The sequence below is a fragment of the Polypterus senegalus genome, chromosome 6 (assembly GCF_016835505.1).
Source record: "Polypterus senegalus isolate Bchr_013 chromosome 6, ASM1683550v1, whole genome shotgun sequence".
NCBI lineage: Eukaryota > Metazoa > Chordata > Cladistia > Polypteriformes > Polypteridae > Polypterus > Polypterus senegalus.
The window spans coordinates 142,801,426-142,819,640 of record NC_053159.1 but is presented as its reverse complement, the minus strand read 5'-3'; positions in this window follow the sequence as shown (position 1 = coordinate 142,819,640).

The window sequence follows — 18,215 nt, the reverse complement described above, 5'->3', positions numbered from 1 at the left end:
ATCAGTAATTGTATAGATAAAAAATACATAAGCACTATATGAGCATGAATTAGGAAAAATGCAGAGGAGAATCTATGCAAACGTATATTGAAAGCATTGGGCATTGTGTGCTTTTAGGGTATTATCATTACACAGAAGCAGTTAAACATTAATAGTATTCATCTTTCAGATTAAATGTTAATTTAAAATCCTGGGTTAGGCGTTTGGGAAATTCTGATTTGATATGATTGCACTGAAGAGCTTAATGGAAATTGGGACTAACGCTATGACAGTTTCCTAATATTTAATGGAGGGGGGACATTCCAAGCATTTTCCATCCGCCATTCTTTGAAATGTAGTTCAGTATACCATACCTCATTTTAAGAATCTTGAAGAGCTTCTTTTAATACTTTAATACGGATTCTGAAAATGAGTTGATGGTGAAAAAATGATACTGTGATGCTGTTTTACCAATCAGGTGTTTGCATGTTACTTTTCTCCATCTCGGTGTGCCTACAGTCATAGTCTTCAGCCTCCGTCCATATCCTGTGCTTTTAAGCTACATTGTGTACATTGCAGTTGCAGAAGGCAGTGAGTGGCTTCTCAGAAGTCCATTCACACATAATGAGTCAAATATAATTATTGTTAACCATTTTAAGAAAATTAATCAGATATTAAGGTCTCTTTATCATAATGGAAGTTCTAAAAGTCAGTTACGTTACATTTTGATCATTTTTCCCTTTCACATTGGGAGTCTTAATTGCTATAACATAAGAGATAAGTGAGCTATTAGGCCTGCATTCTTAGTATCCCACTTCTGCACTTACACTGTTACAGAAAATGGTTCTAAAATGGCACTTCACTTGGTTGTGGGTCTTTCTAGAACCACTGCTGGACAAAAAATCATTTATTTCTGGGAAGGGTTCTTTACATATGAATTGATCCCTAATACTGTACATGGACAAAACAGAATTTTTTAATCTGTAGTAGGCTACCTAGAAGGGTACTGACAAATTAAGAAATCCTCATATTAACCATGATATTGTATGCAGCAAGAGTTCCTTAAAAAACAGTTTGTTTCACAAATCAGTTATCATCTGGTTTTGGATATTTATGTAACCTGATCTAATTAAATATAGTTTATTTTTTTATGGAATTTTCACATGAATGGTTCTTTCGGGAACCAACAATGGTTCCCCTAAGGCACGGGTGTCAAACTCCAGTCCTGGAGGGCCGCAGGTTTTCATTCTAACCATCTTCTTCATTAGTGACCATTTTTGGCTATTAATTAACTTCCTTTTCTTTAGTTTTAAATCACTTCACTCGGGCCACTTAGTTGTCTCTTTATCCTTAATTAGCAGCCAAACAATAATGAGACACAAAACAAGCCGCCACATGACCAGCTCACCTGTGCCTATCATATGATATCTGAAAATAAAGAAAGGTCTGGGCCTCAGTAAGGTTGATCTCTCAGGTCACCCAAACATTTTGATGGTGAAAAACAGACAATCAACAGTTTTGGAAATGTCTGCTATGGCAGAATGAGAGCAGCAACAAGCCATGGAATTAAATAACGGGTTTAATTAACAGCAAGAACTGGCTTCTCATTAAGAAACTGGTTGGAGTGAAATTGGTTAGAGTTTGATGTTTCAGTTTAGCTTGTCATCTTTTGTCTCATTTCACATCTCATTTCTGTTTTGCTGCCATTTAATAAAGAAACGAATCAGTTCAGAGGACTGAATCCTTAAAAATAGGGCTATTAAAATGAAGGTAAAGGAAGTTAATTAGCACTGAATACTGGTCACTGGTTAGGAAAAGGTTTAGAATGAAAACCTGCAGCCACTGCGGCCATCCGGAGTTCGACACCCCTGCCCTAAGGCATCCCTATGAAGGTCCATTTTGCCCCTTTTATATTTAAGAGTGCATGGTGCTCTTTCTTTTATTTTCATTTTTAGTGCTGTGTTGAAGGTTTCACAATCAGAACATAAGAACAATTTTGACGAGCACAAGTAACTCACCTCAACAAGCTCACTAGTTTGTCAAAAACAGCATCAACTCAAGTTACATTCAGTAAGAAAGTTTGCAGCGAAGGAGTCTGTCAGTCGTTAGCCATTACAGTATAGTTTAGTGGTCAGGCATTTGTACTTCAAACAACTTTTGGTTTCATTCTTGCTTCCAGTTCATGCTATCACTTAACCTGCCTGTGCTCCAATCATAAAAAAACTGTATTTAAAAACTGGCAATAGATCCTGAATGTGTCCTAAGGTTAATAAAGGCATCAGCTCAATGTATAATAATATTCAAATGCCAGTGTTTCTCAGAACATAACAACCTTCACAAATGTGTGAAGACCATATAGCACGTCAAGCTTGTTTGCTCAGCTAACACCTGAGTTGTGTCAAAATGTCATGTAAATGCTGTTGTATGTTGCTAGCTTATGAAACTCACAATTGGGCTTACTTGTAAATAAACTAGACCTGAAGACTACCTTGAAGCCGTGAAGCCATAAAGTAAGCCTCAGACAATCAAAAGCAAGCATGGCCTCCAACTTGACTAGACAAAAGAGACCAAGTTTATCTTTCTCAAAAATTAGGAGGAGAAAAACGTAGCCCAAAAATGACAATAATAAAAGATTTATTAGTAAATCATAAAAGAACAAGAACAAAAATGTTAAAAAGGTCGCACAAAAGCCAAGTCCACAATCCAAAGACAAAACGATGATTTCAAAAACCACACATCAAAACACACTTACAGAAATCTAAGGAATGCGAAACAAGTTGAACAGCCATAGTATGAAAACAAATGCTTCAGAGATGGTGCTGATATCTTACAGTTCGGAATGGAGCTGAGGGCAGTGTCTCCATTGCAGCATTGGGGGACCCACAAACAGCAAGGAACACAAGACAAAGAAAAGCTAAATTTATAAGTAAATAAGACAATAATACAGAACAGTTTTTAAACAAAAAATATTCTCAAAGAAGTAATAAATAATTACAATGGACAAAAGAATCTATACTAATAAAAGGCAAAGCCCTCACTGACTGACTGACTGACTGACTCATCACTAATTCTCTAACTTCCCGTGTAGGTAGAAGGCTGGCAGGCTCATTCCTTACAGCTTCCTTACAAAAGTTGGGCAGGTTTCATTTCTAAATTCTACACGTAATGGTCATAACTGGAAGCTATTTTTCTGCATATGCTGTAATGGAGTTGAGCTCGAAAGCCGTGGGGGGCGGAGTTTCGTGTGACATCATCACGCCTCCCACGTAATCACGCAGTACGTAGAAAAAGGAAGAGCTCCAAAAACCGCTGAAGAAAACATACATTATATAATTAAGAAGGCAGCGAAACAATTAGAAGTGAGCGAGTGACATATAAAACCATATTCAGTGGCTCACGTGAACTGACACAGTGCGCAGACAAAAAGCAACAGTTCCAAAGAGTGCTGAAAAAAACCCGAATTACACTGCTACGCTCAAATAGACAAACCACACGCCGTGGCGCAACACTAGGCGTCCGAGGTTCGATTCCCGAGAGGGGATGCACTAAGTATGTACGCGTGCTTCCCGATTCATTTTAGCCTCGCATCCCCTTGGTTTGAGACGTATGAAAAAATATGCGGTTAACGCAGAAAGACAGATCACCAATTGAAGCTTTATGAATAATGGATACTTTATTTGCGATCAATGATTGTTTTGGTAAAGCCATACTCAGTGTATTCATTAGATGAACGGTAAAAAAGTAAGAGCGAGGGGAGAGTAACTTATTGAGGCACGCAGGCAAAACCACAATAGCACGCGGGCTCGATGTACTGTAGTGCGTGTCAACTCGATCTGAATTGCGATCACATTTGAAAAATATATCTTTTCAAGTTCTATTTAGTCCATATGTGTCAAACTCAAGGCCCAGGCCACATCCGCCCGGCGTGTAATTATATCCGCCCGAGATCATTTTATATATTATTGTTATTAATGGCCGGGGATATGAAGCGCTGGTAACACAATAAACTACAGATCCCATAATGCAGCGCTTCAGCTGCCTTGCGAACACTTACGCGTTAATCAAGTCTAGCTTATGATGCTGCAAGTTATTGCGAAGCTAGCCCACACGATGCGAAGAAAAGGTGATTCTGAACATAGAGCCTTTAAAACCGATGGGAGGCTGAGTATATGTTTACTGACATTGCCGGTAAACCCGTGTGTCTCATTTGTGGAGCTAATGTGGCTGTAATTACAGAATTTAATCTAAGACGGCACTATGAGACAAAACATCAAGATAACCTGAAAGACCTGAATGCAATGCACAAGATACAGAAAGCAGAAGAGTTAAAGAAGAATCTGACACTTCAGCAGACGTTTTAACCCGTGCAAAATCACAAAGTGATTTCAAGTGAAGCTACTTTTATGGGAAACACAAATGCACCAGTGCAACTTGCCCCACTTTCCCTGTTGCCAAGTAATGTTGAACCAAGTCGGCACAACGGTGTTCCCAAATCGCACTTTGCTGATAAACTGAGCGCACTGCGCACTGAGTTCGCACGCGCTTTGGTGACTTTGAAGAACAAAAAGAATTTTGAGTTGTTTGCAACCCATTTGCCGTCGATGTGGAAACTGCACCTGTGCAGATTCAGATGGAGGTGATTGAGCTGCAGTGTAATGGCACACTGAAGGCAAAGTACGATACTGCACGCCCACACAGTTTATTCACTCCATTCCCGCAGAAATGCTCCAGCTCCGTCTACATGTGGCTCGAACCTTGTGCATGTTTGGTAGCACATATCTGTGTGAGAAGCTCTTCTCAGTCATGAAGACTAACAAAACAGCACACAGGAGTCGCCTCACTGATGAGCACCTGCAGTCCATCCTGAGAATCTCCACAACACAGAACCTCACACCAAACAGAAACAAACTTGTTGCCAAAAAAAGATGCCAGGCTTCCAAATCTGATAAAATGACATAAGAGCAAAGACAACTGAATGATTTGATTTGTTATTGCTGAAAAGAACAAATTTTATTTATATTTCCAGGTTTTGTTATGCACCATGTTCATATTTGAATTTGTATAATTTTGACAGGATATATTTTTATGGAGAGCAAAATCTTTTGGGATATTTAAAATTTAAGTTTATTTTTATATAAAATTACATAAGAGTAAAGAAATTTGAATGTTTGTTCTTTTAACGTTTACTTTATTTCTAACTTGTATAATTTAGACAGGATATATTTTTATGGAGAGCAAAATATTATAAGTTATTTAATGTTTGAGTTGATTTATTCCGGAATAATATTCTGTTGACTAAATAAAAATTCCTTCTATTTAAAATTTAAATAGAACTTGAACAGATACAATAGTTCATAATATCCAGGCAGACTTGCACGTAAGAGCGGGAGTCATCCGTTTTAACAAACAGCGTATTGCACTGATCTGAAATAGCCTGCCCATTTAATTATTTAGGAATGGATAAATAAATTAAGATTTTGTACAAATAATGTTTTTCATTTTTCTTCCTTCATGGATTCTGGCACCCCCAGCAACAGTTGCTCGCACTCCAAAGACTGTATATACAGTATGTGTATATATATATATATATATGTGTGTGTGTATATGTATATATGTAGATATGTATGTATATATATGTTTATATATATATGTGTGTGTATGTATATGTATGTGTGTATATGTACATATATATATATGTATATATATGTGGCTGTATGTGTATATATGTATGTATATATGTGTGTGTCTATATATATGTGTATATGTGTATATGTATGGATATGTATATATATATGTTTATATGTGTGTGTGTGTATATATATATATATATATATATATATATATATATATGACAGCAACACTCATCACTCACAACAGTGACAAAACAATTACATTGACAATCATGTTACATTATTTTCAAAATGTTTCCTTTTCTTTTTCATTACTTCTTTAACACACTACTTCTCCGCTGCGAAGCGCGGGTATTTTGCTAGTACATAATAAAAGGAAATGACACTAGAATGAGGGACAAAGCCCCAGTATGCACTGACAGACTCTTAATAACTTGGCAAGGTAGGTTGTACCAGATTCCCATGATGCTTCCTGTAAAGAAGTGTTTCCTAGCATCAGTGTTAATATTTCCATAGGCTGAATTTACAAGGCTGCAGATTTTGGTGATATCATGCACAAGGTGTTGTGAAATGCCTGTTTATTAATGTTGCATACTTTCTTCTTTGTTATTTTTGCTATACAGTAGACCCCCGCGAAGTCACAGTTCAGAGTTCACGACCTCAGTCATTCACAGATTTTTCCTTAGAACCTAACTGAATTGTTAGCGGAAACCCTAAATATCCCACTGCACTTTATTTATGGCTTTTGTCGTTTCAATACTGTACTGTAGAGAGAACACAAAGCAACCGTAGAGGAAAACGCAGCTTGTGATGGTGAAAGTAGCCAATCCAAGACCGTTATTCATTTCTCCTTGCTGCTGATTGGCTTCTGCTCTGTGACGCTTCTCCAGCAGATGCAGCCCAGCATTCCCATATCATAACAGTTTACCACGTGTAGCTACCTCGAGTGTTTCGCTGAGTGTTCTCGTGTTTTTCATTTTGTTCTTCTTAAAGCCCTAATATGCTGCCCAAATGCATTGCACCTTCTAAGGCTTTTGGCAATGAACCTATGCACCAGGAAAAGCTTAAGATAGTCCAGAAGAAGGTTGAACTACTGGATTTGTTTCCAGAATTAAAAAATTATGCCGCAGTAGCCACCCTCGGAGCTGTAAATCCACTCCTTTGCGGTGCAGTCATTATCTTCATCACATACCTTCATTGTACTGCACTGCTGATTCATCATCTTCAATCAATATCATTCATTATTCATGAGTATCCATACATTTTACTGTAGTTTTATTAAATTAAATTCAATTATTACATATTTACCCTACTTATACCAAAGAAAACGACAGCGCATACTAAAGAAAACGCACTTGCATGAATTACAGTAGATACAGGGGTAACATCGGTATTTTACATTCTTGCACTGTGGGAGACATAGCAGTACAGTACTGTATGGTATACAGGTTTACCTTTACATTATTTTTTTAGGGTAATGTATTAAGCTGAGTTTGAAATGAAATTAAAGTGTTTTGGGGGCATATTTAGGGTTTAAACTATAAAAATAGGCATTGTCGCAGTAGGGGGCGCTAGTGCTCCCTTGAACCCTCAGGTACCACGCCACACACCTGGTAAAAGTGCTACAATTATTCTTTTTATTATAACAATGTGCACTAAGCACCTCCACACTATTCATAAACCACAATAATAAATCAATAATCAACAATCAACAATCCTCCACTCCCAGACGCGTTGCCCTCCTACCACCCAGCTCAGCTCGCCGTCTGGGAGTTCCCTCAGTCCTTTTATATTCCCTGACCCGGAAGTGTTCCCAGTCCCCAGTCCATGTGATCTTGTATCACTTCCGGGTCAGGTAAAAAGTACTTTTCTTCATCCCGGAAGTCCGTCGCTCTTCCTATGACGAACTTCCGGGTCATAGTGTACAAATAAGTCTTTGGTCCTCCCTGCAGCTCCCTCTTGCGGCCCCTGTGGTATCCAGCAGGGCTGAGGATAAAAACTACATAGTCCATGACTCCCTGCTGGTCTTAGGGGCACCTCCATACTGCAGGGAGGGCTCCATCTGGCAGCTTGGGGGACTTGGCCGGGATAAACTGCCGGGCACAGTCCACAGTATTTATAGGCATTTTTGACCACATCCAAAATTTGTGGTTTTTCACAATTCGCAGGTGCTCTATGAATGTAACCCCACAAATTTTGGGGGTCGTCTGTATACTGTGTTCGTCTCTTCTCCCGATCAGTCTCATAAAATTGTCAGTGCTTCTCCTAACCACAATACAAGGCAGGACTTTACCCTAGACAGAATGTCTGTCATTACACACAAACACACAGTAAAGACTGAAGGAGTTCTTTGAATCAGGGGAAGAGGTCCCTGAAAAAAAAAACCCACACAAACACGAGAAATCCATTAATGCCAAACAGACGTGTAATGTGTGTATGCTGTGTTAGAAAGTAAATTAAGTAATACTTTCATTCCTAGGTCAAGGCAATTGTATCCACTTTTTTTGGGAAAGCATACAAATTAGTTTTCTGTTAAATGATCAAATCTGCTTATTTAGGATTCATTAAAAATTAAAACATCAACTAGTCCATCTGTTCATACATCCTTTATCTGATCTGCCTAATCCGGCTCAGAGTCACAGGGGACAGAGCCTACTGTGATGTATTAGGTATGAGGTGTCTGTCCATTGCAGGGTATTCTCACATGAACATCCACACTCAATTATAAGGGTCCAATTAATATAAACTTCATGGCTTCAGATGTGAGAGGAAAGCCAAAGAACCTAAAGAAAAACTCTCACAGACATGGGAAGAATGTCACCAACCTCAGTCAGCAACCAGGACTCCAGAGCTCTGAGGCAGAACTCCTAACTGCCACACCCAACACGGACAACTAGTATTTAAAAGCATCTCCGATATTTTGAAAGTAATGTGCAATAAAAGACACTGTATAAAATATAATGTTGCTGACAAGCTACTTAATGTCATGAGAAAACTATAGGGTCTATAGTTCTATTTGGACAGGATTAGATTTACATCAGGATGTGGAGTAAAGTAATTATTACTTTACCTCTGTTATTTTATTCATGTCTGAATCGCTCATCTCAGCAACTTTTTACAGACTTTTTTGTTCATGTCTCAGTAAAGATTACAGTATCTTTTACCTACTATAAAAAGTCCACAAAACAAAACCCCAGGTTAAACTACTGTCATGCAAATAGGCATGTCAATAAATGTCCACTGTTTGAGCGATATATATATTTTTTGTTTGTTCTTTATTTCACCTTCTTGTTTTAGAAATTTGTTAGTTTTCACATACCCTTTGGGGTCACAGCACAGGGTCAGCCATTGTACAGTGCCCCTGGAGCAATTACAGATTAAAGGCCTTGCTCAAGGGCCCAGCAGAGTAAGATCTCTCGTGGCAATGATGGGGATTTGAACCGGCAACCATCTGGATACCAGCAAAGATCCTTAGCCTCAGAGCCACTACTCCACCCCAAGGACTAAAATTACAGAGGTCCTCTGGTAATCATTTCTTTAATAAGTGTCTGAAGTGAAGAAAGAAAACTGCTGGTACTCATTGTTGTGCCAGCTGAATAGTGGCAGCGTAGGGTCCAACTGTGCGCTACCAATACTCATAAGACAGAATGGGGAAATGCTGGTGTGGAGCACCGGTGCATACTGGCCAAATTCAAGCACTGACTTTATCCAACATCTTTGTGTAAAACTAATTTCATCCAAATTGGGTTTAAAAATTACAGATGTTCACTAGAATTAATAACTTTACACCACCTCCTGGAATAAAACTAATCCCATCCAAAACGGACTTTTGTATTGTTTAAAGGGAAACGTTAACCCAACAAGAAGATCTACGTTAAAAAATTCAGGATTGATAAAGTAAAGTTGCCAAAAAGGTAGTAAATAAGCATTTCACTTACCAACAATTTTACACTTTTATACTGAAGTCACAATGACTTGTTAGCTCAATACAAGTATAGGGCACCATGTTGGTAAACATGTTCAGAGGAATCTGAAAAAGTAGTTGCTACTGGCAACTTGCTTAATGAGATCCAGCTTCACAGCAAGGATTCAGCCAGTCTGTGATTTAACATTGCAAAAAAAAAAATACAGTAAGCAAGAGCAGCAAAATATATTTTAGGACCAAGATTTAATTCATAACTGAGGAAATGCATTAGTTGTGGTTGACTGCTTAGAAACACAGGCATAAAGCCAGACGGTCCTTCTCTGAATCCCAGCTCAGCCACTCGCTTGCTGTGTGACCTTGTATGACTTGGCCTTCTTGCACTGTGCCCTTGCTTCATCACCATGCTATATAACTGGCCAAAAATATGACCCTGCTGGAAAAACATCATGTTGCATTTTAGGAAGTCTATCTAGCATAAATAAAAACGAAAAAAGTGTAAAGCAGATGGCGACTCAAATGTACAGTGTCGAAAAATTAGTTACCTAGTGTTTAGCACTGCTGCACAACATGAAGAGACTGCTAACCTCGTGGAGTCCTCTGCCAAATTGAATATTGGTTAAAAAACATTGGCAGGATTGTAGAACATGCCTAGAATCAAAGTATACTACTTTCCAGGACTGGCCTTAGGCCAACTGACCTGTTTGACACAATTATTGGAGGCCCTTGCATTAGGGGTGACATTTCCAGCTTCCTAGAATAAGGAATGCACTGGAGTAGAGTTTTGGGGGGTAGGTAAGGGAGCAACAGGGAGCTAAAAGTGTAATTAAAATATAGTTATGTAACCAAAATGGAAGTTCATTGCTGTACCAGATGCCAACAAAAATAATGTACAGTAGATCAGGGTCACCTTTTGGTCACTGCTCACATCAATTCTTTGACTGTGTGCTATCCACAAAATACTCTAGCCTTGTGGCACACAGCAGGCATTAACTTCTAAAATGTAATGCATGGAGCTGATGAACACCCACATTTATAATGACAAGTATTCTTATTTCCTCTTCTACCTCTAAAATCTGGATCTCACTACCACCTTCTGTGTTTCCAGATTCTTAAAATCTCCCTTCCATCAAGAAGCAGGTCTGTCAACACACTAACAGATGTCGGACTCGTTCAGGAAAACGAACTTGTCAAGTCTGTAAAGTTAGCAGATTGAGATGGTCATGTGCTGCCCAAGGAAATGGAGGCACTGAAGCCAATTCTTCCTTCTTAACACTTTGGAAAGTCTTTGAAAATCCTGGAATTCTTTGCTGTGAATCTGAGAGCTACAGAATTTACAACTTTTTTATAATTGCTCTATGCATATTTTTGACAATAATAGTTAACATGGTTTAAAGGGAGAGGAGCTTTTCCAAATATTAACTAAAAATTAAATGTAAAATATACCATATTATTATGCTATATTATTACATATTACTATATTATTTTATAATGATGCTATATTATATAATGATACTATATTATTATATAAATATGACTATAAAATAATAGAAAGTATTAACTATATTTTATCTTAAAACAGCCTGGCAATATTATCCATGGCATGTGATCAAGCAAAAAAATTAAACCTTGACAGAATTTTAAAACTCTACAGAACAGAAAGCAAGCAAGATTTTCTTTAAACTGATGGCCAGATGTGTGAGAACTGTGCAGCCTTAAAGAGTACTGATTTATGACTTCAGGATTATGGAACATGTTGAATCAAATTCTGCAAATAATTTGTATGTATCATGTCATTTTGATCATTACGGTATTTTTATCGTAATGTTTGTGCCATTATCATGCTCCCACTTTTTAATATTATTTTTGTTCATGGGTTCCATCTGCACACTAACTGTACAAAGCGGCAGCAATAAAAATGTAATTTTCAAATGGACTGATTGAGATAAAATCAGAAATTTGCCAGGGCAGACATCAGGAAGTCAAATAAATCTTTAAAACAAGCCAAAAACATTAAGCCAAAATTATGGGAAATAAATGTAACAAAAAAGCCAGAAGCCAGTAAGTTCTGCAAGTAGCCTATGCCACCATGACAGATAAAGTCATAGTTTAAAATGGAAGAGAATTCATTGCCAGAATATCTAGAAACACAAGAAAAGGAACACTAGAGTTTTTTTAGTATTATTATTAATATACACAAACTTGGGCAATCAGGAAGTGTATGATGCTGACCTCTTTACCTTTGACTTGGCAATGTCATGTGGTACACATTTCCTGTTGACCTCAAACCAAACCACAAAGCACGATACTATAAAGTCTACAAAACAAGCAAAGTGAAGCAAGGGAAGAATGTATTTCATTAGTAACCTTGTCAAAAACATCACTAAATTAAAAATAAATGTAAGCCCTGAATTCTTTGGCCTCCTAGACCCTCAAAATGATTCCTTGGTACAATTTCTAAAAGCCAAGGAATGACTTTAAAAAAATTAAAGCATGACACTGCTATTTTGTGTATTTTTTTAATATGTGTGTTGATATTGTTGTTAACAATGAAGGTTGTGAGTGCAACACGTGAGGTCATTGTACTGATGGTAATTTTGAAAAATTTGCATTTAATTTTATTTGGGCTTTCCAAAAGTTAAAAAAATAATTAATGTGTGTTTTCTTTAGTTTTCTTATGTCCATTTTTTATTTCACAGCTTTGTTTTGAAGTTTACAATTTTTTCCTGCTCTTTTCATTGCTATTTTGTTTTTCTTCTGGGTTGTGGTTAAGTTGTGGTTTGTGCATGTCCCATTGTCATGGGAATCCTTCCCACAATGCATTGGGGTTGCTTGATAGTGACATAATTAGAACAGCCACATATTGATCACTTTACACCAAACACTATCTGAGATTGGATTAATTGCAGTCAATCCTCAACTTCTGCAGGGGAAGGGTTCCTAGAAAATGACACGAAAGTTGAAAACACAAATGTTAATACACTGATCCTGTGGGAAATAAGGGGCGAAGTTCCTACAACCACCAAAAACTGTAATCTTTCACTAGAGATTGCTCAAAATACACTTTTCTGCATAGAATTCTTTAAATTCTTTATATTCACATCATTCAATAGAATTCTGTGACATTTTGTACTAACATCTCAATTTTAAAAAAAAAACTTTAATCGTTGCTGTCAGAAGACGCCAAGGCAGGTGTGGTCTCAACATCACCTTGTCCTTCACTTCTGGCGAATGGTATTGTTGATTGTGAAGGATAAATTGGTGATGTCTTCATCATGCATCGCTTGAGATCCTTAAAGATCTTGGCGTATGGAAGTATAGCAGAGGCGAATTGTTACTTAACTTTGAAGTTGTAATCGATAATGGGATCAGCAAGACTCTAGCTAGTTGGCCGATTTCTTAAAATCAAACTCACGGCTGACAGCGACAGCTGAAATTTGCAGTTTTATCTGACACCTAAATTTTTTCATTAACCCACATCACTGACTTTGCACACTTGGGCTCAGCACCTGAAGGACTTTCACTACACTTTGGGGGCATAACTGCAACAAAAAAAAAAAACACATTTTAAGTAAAACAATGAAAACTAGCCAACCTAGTTTATTGATGGGTGAACACTTCCTGAAAGACACAGTTGTCCAAATGGGGTAGTTTGAGGATACGACTGTGAGTGAATGAAAAGATGGAACTCTGGAGAGAGCAACATACAATTGTCCCTGACTGAAAACTGGTTTTGGCAGATACAGGCATATCTTTTTGAAAGTTTGGCCCTGTGCCTTATTAATTGTCTTTGCAAAGACCAATCTAACAGGAAATTGTCTGCATGTGAAAGTAAAAGGCAAATTTGAATCTGATGGGGTCAGGGAAATCTGGGGAATAAGGACAGTTTGTGAGGTAGCAGCTGCGATAGTTTTACACTCCGGTACATTGTGGTGAATGCTGGTAACTGGCAGGCGGGCGGGCAGGCGGGCAAGCCAACAAAAACACTATGCTCTTAGTATGAATCAGGTTTTTGTAGACAAAGGTTTTCCCTGTTCCTGCAGGACCATCTAAGAAGAAGCATGTTTGTCGTGGATGGGAATCACTGTATGCAGCGTGTAAAACAGTTTGCGAGGCTGGACGCGGGAGGAGGGTTAGAGTTGGCGGGCGGGGCTCCGTCGTGCATATCCCATGGTCTCTGTCTTGCGTGCCATGGTCGACTTAGTATATAGAAAAGCAGCCGGAACCGAAAAGAACAATGAAAAGTCAATGTGGCTCAGAGGTGCATGTGGACTGTAGCAGAGACAAAAGCGACTGAGGCTGTGTTTGGTGAGGTGTTGCTTGCGGGCACATGAGCAGGCAGTGCGCATGCCTCGAGAGCGTGGGTGGACGCGGGAGGAGGGTTACACTTGGTGGGCGGGGCTCTGTCGTGCATATCCCATGATGCGGGAGGAGGGTTAGAGTTGGTGGGCGGGGTTCTGTCATGCGTATCTCATGGTCTTAGAGTTGTGGGCAGGACTCTGTGAGTTGGCGGGCGTGGCTCTGTCGTGCGTATCCCATGGTCTCTGTCTTGCGTGCCATGGTCAGCTGCTTAATGAATTATATATGTAGATATTCAATAAATCCACAGGCAGCTCTCTACTCTACAAAGGAAGAATAGACAAGACCAGTGAAGCACCTGGAAGGATACTAGCCACTCCCCAAAGCTGCACACATTGATCCTCTCATTTTATTTTCTACTGTACGTGTGCAAAGTTTTAAGTGTGAAATTTAAAAAGGGTCTATAAATAAAATCGTGTGAATGCTAGAAGTCGTGAAAGTCGTGAGGATTGACTGTATTTATGAACTACATGCTTATTTTGTGAACTTCTCAGAATTTACTTTTTCTCTGAACTAAGCCTTTAATTTAGTTAATGTTACTGGACGTTTCTGTCTTTGATCTCCAGTTTTGACCATTTGCTTTGCTTTCTGACTTCATCTTTTCTCCCAGTCTTCTCTCATGAAATTTTTCTGACCTTTCACTGAATTCAGTACATTGGTGTCTTGCTATTCCTGATATCCAGTTTTCTGGGGCCTCATGTATAAACAGTGTGTACGCACAAAAATATTAAGTACGAACATTTCCACGCTCAAATCGCGATGCATAAAACATAAACTTGGCATAAAGCCACGCACATTTCCACGGTAGCTCATACCCTGGCATACGCAAGTTCAGCACTAGGTTTTGCAGACTGGCGGCACCCAGCGTCAAAGCAGTGCTACTGTTCCAGTGTGGTTTCCTTTTCTATTTTAGATCTGCTTCTTTTCAGGACATTATAAATCCCTGTTAAAATCAAGATGGCATCATTTATAAAGATGATCATGCAGAAGGAACCACTGGTGTTGAACAGGAGCCATCCTTTTCATCCTATCACCTTTTGGCTCCTCTGACAATGAGCCTAGTTTTCCCACTGGAACCCCAGCCTTTTTTTGTCAACACTTTATGTCAAAATATAATCTAATTAGTATAGATAGATTTTTTTATTTATTATAAAATGGCATAAGTTGTCTTACCTCCTAAGTCCAGGAGGCCCCACCAAAATGGTCCAAATTGGTCTCAACAATGCCTGCACTGTTATTGCCTATTAGTTTAGAGGACTGTTTCATTATTCTTGGATGGGTAAGATTTAGGTAGCAGAATTATTATACATGGGTTTTAAATTTTAATGTACAAACCTCTTGGCTGTAATAAATACTCTACTATGGTGTGTAGAAGGCCAGGAGGAAACGACTTAAGTGTCTTAAATAAAGCCCTCAAGTTTCTGACAAACTGTAAAATGTGTTTAAGTAGCATTATTCATTGCCAGGCAACCAGGCAAAACATATCACATATGTTTAACAACCAACAAGTACATATTTTCTCTTTCTATGGTTTCTAGGGCTGGTCAGTCAAATGACATATTACAGTTCAAGAAGCTTCCAAAAGGGAAACACATTTGTTTACTGCCAACGAATGCTACTTTCACACTCAGTGGACAGCTGGGCACCAGTCATCTACTGAAACCATTAAAGCCAAATACGAGTAATCGCTGCCTTCTTTAGGGTAGATGTCCAAGTGAAGAGGAATTTCTTCATTCTGCCGACTGCGACTCATTCACAATGTGGTATTTGCTCCTGAAATGAATATTTAACACCCACGTCTTGGGAAAAAATATTGTGAAAAAATCTAGTCACTTGCCATTCAAAACCTAAACCAGTTGGAGAGATGAAGTCATTTATGAGTTGCCCGCCCCACAATGTTTGATCATCAGAAACTTTATGTGTATGATGTTGAAACTGAGTGAAAAAGACAGAGAGTGAAAGAGAGAGATTAAATTGTGACAGCAGGACAAGTCAAACTAACCTCAACTCTCTACTTGCTGAATAGATAGATTCTAATTCCAGTTCCAATTCACTTCTCCACGAGTTTGGCAAAAATGCAGAAAGATTCATGAATTTTGGCAAATTCTACAAAATGCATTGAAGTCAAAATCGATGGAGATAAGTTTTCAGTAAATTATAATGGTGCAATGGTCTTTTAGATATCCCCAAGAGCTAGGAAAGTGCCTTGACAACTATGTTGGATTATTGTGTCCAAAAATATGACCTGAGATGTGAGGCAGCAATGCTAACCGAGCCACCGTGCCTCCTTGAGATAAAATTATACTCCAAATCCACAGTACTCCAAGTCCTTTATCTCTCTCTCCACTTCTCCCAAACTCTTATCACTATGACTAACTAACATCCACAAGCGATCACAGTTATATATTTAGGAGGATTTCATTTCACTACCCAATCTGCACTGTATCACAAGGAGTATAACATGCTTAATCCATTACTGAAGATAAAACACAGAAACAATCTGTGTAAACCAACAAAGTATTTTCATTATATTCTTATCCTTATGGCGAGCTAATGTACTCCTCAACTTTTTTAAATGCTAGTGGTGTGCAAATCCAGATTTGGTTCCAATTGGATAGTTACATAACTTAAGCAAGTATACAGTACATCATAAATTATTCATATATGCATGAAGCAGATTGAGCAGTGCGGCAATTTGTGGACTATGTTGAAAGTTTTGTGCATGTGTAGAGCAAATAAGGCAGGTAGCACAGACCGGATAGTGACATCCCGATCCAATATTGGCTGCTTCAGCTCAGAGATCCCATGCTGGTCTTGCAAAGCATCATTCAGTTTGTCTCAGATGGCTGCACCGCGAATATTTCAGAGAAAAACTCGGAGAACAAAGTCATTAGGGAACCCAGCAAATTTGTTGCTAAAAACTCAACACTACTCACCATGTTACACAGAACCAATCATTTGTCATCACTCTCATTTGTATAGAACCTTGTGTGTATTAGTGCTGTAGGAATTGTTTTAATAATTAAAGATGCTATATTAAATAAAGATCCATTGATTTCATTGAAACTAAGAGATGGTGGCAGTGCACAATTCTGTGTTCAACTCCCTGCCTATATGGAGTTTGCATGTGTGTTTTTGTTTTGTCTTTCTGTTTTGATTCCCACAAACTAGACAGGCATATTAGACTATTTGACAACACTAAATTGGGCTAATGTCAGTGAGTATGAGAGTGTGTCTGTGAGTGTGCCCTGAACTGGGTATGTACCCCTTTCTGGGTTTATTACTGCCAAATGCACTTTGCTACCAAGATAGGCACCGATGCCCAGAAAGCTTAATTGGAACAAGCAGGTCAGAAATGGGTGGAGACATGAATCCAGGCAACAGACATTTGTGTTTTTCATTACTAGAATTAAATAGCATTCACATTATTAAATCCCTCACAGACAGACACACACACACATCTTAATATGTAGCATATAGTGTTTTTCTGCATTTTCTAGTGATTCACATTTCAAAGAAATAACACACATGAGTTCAAAGCACAGAAAGACATTTATTTCTGAATATTTCTGAGCATGCTGCACACGGTTTGATATTTCAAAATAAGACTGCATTTTGTGTTTAATATCAGGTTAGATTAAACCTCCTTGGCGTTAACCCTAAACTCGGAATTCTATGCAATTACGGTTAAATCCGAATCAGGCTTGTAATCATAAGCTCCGTAGTGTTAAACATGAATACCTCTCCGGACAATATTATGCCACCATTGAGTGAATAAAATGACATCGTTATGAAAAACATGAATATTTCTATGTGCTCTGCAGCTTTATGGTCACTCTATGATAACTCATCAATATTCATGAGTGGGACAGAGCCTCCACCAAAAAATAAAATGGCAAATGAAAAGCCATAAAGGCAGTTTTAGAACAAACTGAAATTGATCTGTTGCTAGAACTAGGCAATAATGATGATGAAGTGAATTGATCATTAGTGTCATGAACTGGGAGTCACTATAGCACATACATCCCTTAAATACTTCCAAAATTGCACAATGTAGGGAGAATTAACCATCAAAACCTGGACTTAACAAAAAAGGGCCTTGGAGAGCCTTTTAAAATTTTTCCAACATAAATTTACTGCAGCATAAGAAGCTCTGTACAGCACAGAAGGAATTGTCTGGGAGGGCAAGGCAATCCATAACAAACACTGTCCCATTACAGAATCCAAAATGAACTCAAAAACAGAGCACAGGTTCAAAAATCCAGTAATCGCAAAAGGTACAAATCACAAGTAAGTACTCCACTCCCTAGCTCATTGACGATGAA